This window comes from Centrocercus urophasianus, unplaced genomic scaffold (assembly GCF_019232065.1).
Source record: "Centrocercus urophasianus isolate 14NV4802_14NV808 unplaced genomic scaffold, USGS_Curo_1.0 seq_31, whole genome shotgun sequence".
NCBI classification, from domain to species: domain Eukaryota; kingdom Metazoa; phylum Chordata; class Aves; order Galliformes; family Phasianidae; genus Centrocercus; species Centrocercus urophasianus.
In genome coordinates, this window is record NW_024884878.1 from 6,578,180 (window position 1) to 6,585,561 (window position 7,382).

General features: G+C 46.2%; 1 protein-coding gene across 5 annotated transcripts in view; it reads left to right on the forward strand.

Annotated features, from left to right (window-relative positions):
- The first annotated feature begins 382 nt into the window (after positions 1–382).
- The window catches only part of KIAA1958 (KIAA1958 ortholog), a 62,358-nt gene continuing 55,358 nt past the window's right edge, over positions 383–7,382 (forward strand). For 4 of the 5 annotated variants that reach the window (XR_006170640.1, XR_006170639.1, XR_006170642.1 and 1 more), the window contains exon 1: positions 383–574. The gene's annotated coding sequence lies outside the window, so the exon portion shown is untranslated. Of the gene's footprint in view, positions 575–2,517; positions 2,556–7,382 lie in introns of all 5 variants that reach the window. The other variant, XR_006170641.1, reaches the window with a different exon arrangement.

Sequence of the window (7,382 nt, forward strand, 5' to 3'; positions counted from 1 at the left end):
GCAGCCTTCCACCTCCTTACCCATCCGATTCACTCTGTCTCCTGAGCACCCGCACCTCCACCCTCCTCCTACTCCTCCATCCTCATCCTCCATCCTCATCTTTCTTCTTCATCTTTCTCCTCCTCCTCCATCCTAGTCTTCCTCCTAGTCCTCCATCCACGTCTTTCTTCTCCATCCGCATCTTCATCTTCCTCTTCCACCCTTCTCCTTCTCCTCCTCTTCCCCCTCCATGGGCCTCGCTCCGGGCTCCGCGCGGTGCGGGTGCCGAGCGCTAACCCCCGCCCCGTGCCCGGCGGCGTGTGCGGGTGTGCAATTGCACACTTCCTGCGGTGTGTGCGACCCGGCCCCGGTTTCCGGTAGCTGACAGCCGCCGCAGCCTGTCCCTGCCTCCTCCGGCGGTAGTGCCGCCGAGCCGGGCAGTGCGCACGGACGCGGACACAGACACGCACGGGAGGTGGAGGAGGAGGAGGGAAGAGGAGGAGGGACCGGAGCGCTCCCAGCACCATCACCGATCCCCCCATGCGATACGGGCGGCATCGCGCTGCGCCGCTCCCCCGCGGACAGGCACCTGCAGGTAGGGGACCCACCCGTGTGCGTGTGCCCTGGCGGGGGGGGGGCTGCCTCCCTCCCCCCAGCTTTGTGCGCGGCACGGGGCTCCCCACCGGCTGCTGCCCACCCTCCCGGCCTTTGTGCTTGGGCGGGGGAGGGCTCCGCGCCGCGGGTGGGGGACGGGGCTGCGGGAGGAGGGTGGCCCCCCCGTGCGGAACAAATAAGGCGCTCAGCCGTCCCTGGGGCGAAGGGGGGTGCAGAGCCGGAGATTTGTCAGCCCGGGGATCCGGCCCGCGGGGAGCGGGGGACGCTCGGAGGGGCCTCGCGAAGTTGGGCTGTCAGCAGGCGGCGAGGGCAGAGCGCTGCGGGTCGGAGCTGTGAGGTTTGGCTCAGGCTTGGGGGAGGGCATCTTCCGGGCCTTAGGCAGCTCCGTTCAGATGTCAGGCAGCGGTGCTCCTCTGTAAGGGAATAAGTGTGACACGTGCGTTCAAACTCACCTCCCGTCCACGACATTAATGGTTATAAATATCCCGAGAGCAGCAGGCTACAGGCAGCACTTAACACACTGCCAGGATGCTTCCCTTCAAGTGAATGAGGACAGTCTCACAGGGACGCCAAGCAATGTACTGGTTAAAGATGCAGCCCCCGATATGCACCCAACTTCGAGTACTGGAGTTGTTGATCTGTGAGGTTTGCCTCTGCATGCTGATTGTGCCATTGCCCCACTGTCCTGCTCAGAAACGAGGCCTCAGCAAGCAGTGCAGCAGCACTAACACCAGCTCACCTGTGAGCTGCTGGGGACAGCGATGGCTCTGGGAGAGAGAGATGGGTCTAGACTCCACGTGCTTGCTAGCAGCAGTCACAACTTCAGTAACTCAGTTGATTACATCCCTGCTATCGGTCTTGATGGCAACTTTTCAGGCCAGTGATCAGGCATCTTTCAGCTTTTTTCTTCTTCAAACCAAACATCCCCTAAAGGAACACCAGGTGTTCCTCCTGCCCAGCCTGATGGGGCTGCAGCTGCATGGTGCTGCAGTTGGCCTAATCACTGCACACCCACTCACCTTTGTTCCTCTCAAGCCTGAAGCAAAAGGCCATTCTCCAGCTTTCTGCTGAAGTCTGTCAGCTGTCCAAAATGGATTCAGGAAAAACTGACAAACCAGCCTGGCAGTGCACCTGGATGAGTAGTGAATAGATAGGAACTCTGCCGGCGCCAATATACCCATGCCATGGTGATAACTGTACTGCAGCAGGACTCTTTCTACATCTGAGCAGTGCAGTATAACTGCTCACAGGACGATGATGGGTTTGCAGATGACACTAGCCGGGCCCACGGCTCTGCTCTCCAAAGCTGTGCCCTTTCCTGTAGCACGAGGTGATGGGAAGCTTAGTGCCTTGGTGTGGCAGCTATGTTGGTCGTTTTCTTGTGTTCCTTCTCTGTGAAAAATACTGTAAAAGCAGTGTTTAGGTCAGATGTTTTGTTGATGAATCTGCCTGGTAGCTGAAAGGAACTTGAAAGATTCCAACAGTGCTGCTGTTTATGAGGCAGCCCAGTGGAGTGTGGCTGATTCCTCCTCAGCTCCCTGACCTTGGCTCTGATCTGCTGATTTATGGACTTTATTTACGGGCAGGACTGGCGAATCCTTTCACCAGGCAGGAATCACAGCATGTTTCCTGGGCAACGAGCACGGTGTGTGCCCTGACGTGACCTCAGCCCGTGGCTATGCTGTGGCCATGGCAGGCCATGAACTACACGCCAGGCCCAGTGCAGAAGTCCAGGTGGGGATGGGAGGAGAGGATGCCTGAGCGCAGTGAGAGCGAGCAGCGAGAGCACTGCCGCCCCGTTGTTCTGCCTCATCTCCCTTCTTCCATTGCAGGTGTTGCCCACGTCTGGTCTTTATCACAGTTGTTCTGTTGCTGGATAGTTCCTTCATGTTACTTTATTCTGTTTTCCTATTTATTGTCCAGCAAAAGGCAGCGGCTGCCATCATGCGTTCACTTGACAGGTGAGACACTTGACAGGTGAGATGCTGAGAAACATCACGTGAACCCTGCTGGATCTAGGGTTTAGTCCTGTGAAAAGCTACAGGAACGGAAGTTTTCCAGTGAGTACGGAATCACAAGATTAGGTTTGTGGCATTCAGAGAGTGGGTACTGTGACCTTCTGCAAGCTTTTATTCCTACTGCCGGAGTTCAAAGTCATAATTTTCTAAAGACAGACAAAATATTTTCTATATGGAATTTATAAATAATACCAAATATAACTGGAAAATATAAGGGATGGGGAGGAGAAGAAGAGCCTCTTCCTTTTTCTGTACAGCTTGGCTTATTTCATCAGCCTTTTCATGTGGTCTGTCCTACTATTCTTCTCTGTGATGCTCTACAAAGTGAGTGTCTTTGGTCAGTGTGGACAATCCAGCAAAAAGTAAAAAAGAGAAGCATCAGTGGGCAGACATCCAAACCCGCATATTGCTCAGCTTTGGCAAATGAATGGATGAGGAGTAGTTTTCTTTTTCTGAGCTGTAGTTTGAAAGCATTGTTATTTTGTCCCTCTGCCTATCAACAGCAGCATCGTAATGATGCTAAAAATGATGACTGAAAGAAGAGTGCAGGAAAGTATCCATGATAAAGCTGTGCTCTGTAGCAGGTTTATTCAAAATGTGGCGAAAGCCAGTGGCAACAGAATATATTAATTTCAGTTTGGGGTGTCAATCCTCCCACAGCTTAAAGCCAGAGAGAAGAAAAATCACAGATGATGTAGAGGCTTGTGTTGAAATTCACTCTTTGCCCTGCTCAGTGACTGTCACCTGCAGTGTTAGAGGCAGTGGCGTTTGAAGCAGTGTTTCCCCAGCGTGGAGGTGTCTGTGAACGAGGAAGCTGCAGTCTGTTGTCGGAATCTGTTGTTGTGACTGCCGCTGCCAAATGCTCGTTCAGCCCTATCACCCAACCGATAACGAAGTTTCTAATGCACTCCTAACGAACCTAGACGTTCTGCAGGTGGAGATTTCCACATGGTCAAGGGCTGGGAGGCCTACAGGCTGTCTTGGGCAATCATGTAACAGCTGGCTCATTAGTGGCCCACAACAACTGCTGCTTTATTTTATATTTATTTTTATATACGTACATATATATGCACAATACAAAGAAGTATAAACATATATGTTTTATATATAATATCAAATGTATGCGTATGCAAATACACTATGTACCAAAAATACAATTGGATCTTTTATATATTACATGTATTATTATAGTTTATCAGAATATATCATATTAACATTATATACATATGTACATATTATATTTTGATATTACCATTATACATATTCCATTCTATTTCATTCTGTTTTATTCTCCATTCTGTCAGATGAAATGACAGGGAAAAGTCTCACAGGAAGGTGACTGGGTGGGCGAGTGACAGTTCTCCTGGACTTGGTCCTGCTGCCAGTCCTGCTCAGCACCTTCCAGAATGCTACAATGGAAGGAACAACTCTTGGTACAGCCTCTAGAGGTAACATGAGGCCAGAAGACATGGGAATAGAGCATCACATTTCAAAACCATCTCAGCAGGATGAGGATCTGGGCTGAAAATGATAGATGTGAGGTTTAAAATGAAGGCTTCTGCTCTGTGGTAAGATGAAACTAATGCTGAATTCACAGGCTGGGTAGCAATGCTATGAGCAAAAATTATACATCTGAAAAGGAAAAAAAGAAAGCAACCAGCAAATGCTGTGCCACCCACTAGATCAGGCTGTCCAGGGGCCCCATCCAACCTGGCCCTGAGTGTACCCACAGTTTCCCCGGCCAACCTGTTTCAGTGCCTCACCACACACAGTGCAGAATTTCTTCCTAAAGCCTAACCTAAATCTACCTTCTTTTAATTTAAAACCATTTTTCCTTGTCCTCTACCTACAGGCCTTGGTGCAAAGTCTCTCACCATCTTTCCTACAAGCACCCTTAAGCACTGAAGCTGCATCTGAACTTCCAAGTGCCTGTCATACATAGAGTTTGTACTTTGAGCAGCACTTACATATGCTTCATCTATGCTCCAGTTGTGTGCGTACTTGCTTCTGTATGCAGGGAGTTTCCAACATGAGAGTTTCCATGAGGGACAGACATGTCCAAGACACACACTTAGTGCTGCAGGGTTTTTCTCCGTAATCCTGTAGTCATACACTGTGATTTCCGTGCATCCGGTGTCTCTGCAGTCTAAGTACAGAGAGGAGAGGAGATATTCATGTTCTCTGCAAACTGTACTTCTGAAGCTGTGTAGAAAACTCTCATCGCCCTGTGATAGTTTGCAAAATTGGTTGTAACACACCATAAGGAGCCAACATATTTTAGCTGGTAACACTCCAAATGTCGTAGCTTAGAATTTGCAAAATATTGCAGGATGGAACAAAATTAATGAACAATTCTCAGCATGTAGAAGCTGACACTTTTGTTTTCTGTTTAATCTGTGATATTTTGATCCTTGCTGCTGAGCCTTTTTTGCTTGGATGACTCTTGTATACTCATGAAGGATTTTCTGTTCTCCATCAGGCAAACTGTCACCCTACAGCAGTCCATGGTCACAGCAGATCATGTCACTGTGCACTGTGAGGTTAAATATTTGCTTAGATCTTACAGTAACTGCAAGCTTTTTATGGAGTCTTTTTCACATTTAACTAGGAAAGTGAATATGTCCTGTCTGAAATTTAAATTTCATGCTGTCATTTTTTTTAGCTCTTTTAGGGGGAAAAAAAATCATGCGTAGTTTTTGTTGTTGTTTTTGTTTTTAGTTAAAACATGTTTAACTTTCTTATCTGCAGTTACAAAACCAATCTTAGCTCTTACTAACTCCGTGTTACATGTTTTAATCCCAAGAGGCAAACATTTATTGTGCAAACAGTAAACTACAACTGACACTGTTCTGTAAAGGGCTTAGTATAGACTGTGCCAGATATATGAATCCTAACAATTTTAGTATACTTGATAAGTGTATCCTTGTACATATCCCATTCCAGGGAATATTTTGTTCTTGCCTAAACCTCGTACCGGATTACCCTGTTAATATGGTTTCAAACCTCCAGGTTCCCTCACTGGCCACAGAGAGTGGTCTGCAGCTTGCTGTGCTTCCTCGCAGCACGCTGATGTTCCAGCCCTGGCTGAGAGCGAACAGCCTCGCTGAACTTCGCAGCACCTGCAGCTCTGCCCTTTTGGTGAGGCACCCCCTGAAGCAGCCACTCTGTGCTATATGGTGTATGTGTACCTTTTTTGCTTTTGCCCTGCTTCCTTCTAACCACAGAAGATGTGAAAATTAACAGTTACCATTTCCAGTTAATCTTCTGGCACCGCCGAATTCTGACTCGTGTTCTTGAAAACTGATTCACATACCAGCCATTCAAGTTAAACATCTCCCTCTCCGATTTCCAAAAATACGGATAAATCTTGTGGAGCCAAACCAGCTAAAAAGTAATGTTGTCTTTAAAAAGAATTCATGAAGATTTTAAATCCCCCAGCAGCTTGATAATTTCCAAATCTTCTGGATTTGAAGTTATATTTAGGTGTAGATTTTTCCTGCAGATTTAAAGCTGATGCCCAGTAGATCAAAGCATGCTAAAAGCCTTGTGTAAAGAACTTCATAGGAGGATGTTAGCTAAGAACCCTGTAAATGGTGTATTTTCATTGGAGAAAGAGTAATGCAGGACTGACCTGGTGCATGGCATCAGCCTGCAAATCAGGCACAATGCTGAGCACTACTGAACAGGCAGTGGGGTCTGATTGGACTACTGGTCACTGATAAAGACATTTTGGCTGGGAAGGAATGAATCAGGCATTTGGATTTTAAGCCATCTGTCTTGGTTTTGGGGGGAAAAAAAAGGTATTTATTGCAGGAACAACTAAAGAAAGACAGAAAATTCTATCTATCTATCTATCTATCTATCTATATATGTATATATACACACATATTTAAATCTGTGGTGTTTAATTTTTCTCCCTTGTCTTAGCCTGGTTGTATTTGCTTGCTTATCATAAATACTGTAAAGGCTCAGCTGTATAACATTTGGATGTCATAGTGCAATCCAGCAAAATACAATCATGTGATCCTCCCAGAAAAATAAACATTAGTCAATTAATGCTTGAAAATTTTAGTCAGTGATTAATCGGTGAATTTTTTCCTCTTCTTTTTTTTTTTTTCTCCTCCAAATTGTCTGTGAATATGTTTTCTCTTCATCTGGGTTTTTTGTTGATGGGTTTTTTTCGTCTGGTTAGGTAATCTGTTCTAAATTACTGAAACTGATCTTGGAATGGAAGTGTACAGCAACCCTTCTTGGTAACGCATTCACGTGTACAGAAGAAAAGTCTGGCAGACAGGAAAATAAAGAAATTGTGAACTTGGATTTACAATTTCTTTTGACTTTCATGAAAATATACGATACCAAGCCTCACAAATAAGTCCTGTTTTGCAATAGTCCCACAAGATTGTGGGTACTACTTGGGTACAACATCATGCAATTTATACTGAGGGTGGTTATTCACATAGCCTTTTACTTACAAGAAGCATTCTGCACTTTAATTGAGCTGTCTTTAATATGCTGTGTCTTCTTTAATGCACTGTGTTTGCTCTTTGCATTTGTACAGTCTCATAAAGATGGTTAAAATTTGTTTAAGTCTAGCTAGAAGTCAGGGAGAAATAGCAATTCAGAGCCATATAGTGAAGATATGCACTATTAACCATTGCTCCTTTTCCTTTTCCTTTTCCTTTTCCTTTTCCTTTTCCTTTTCCTTTTCCTTTTCCTTTTCCTTTTCCTTTTCCTTTTCCTTTTCCTTTTCCTTTTCCTTTTCCTTTT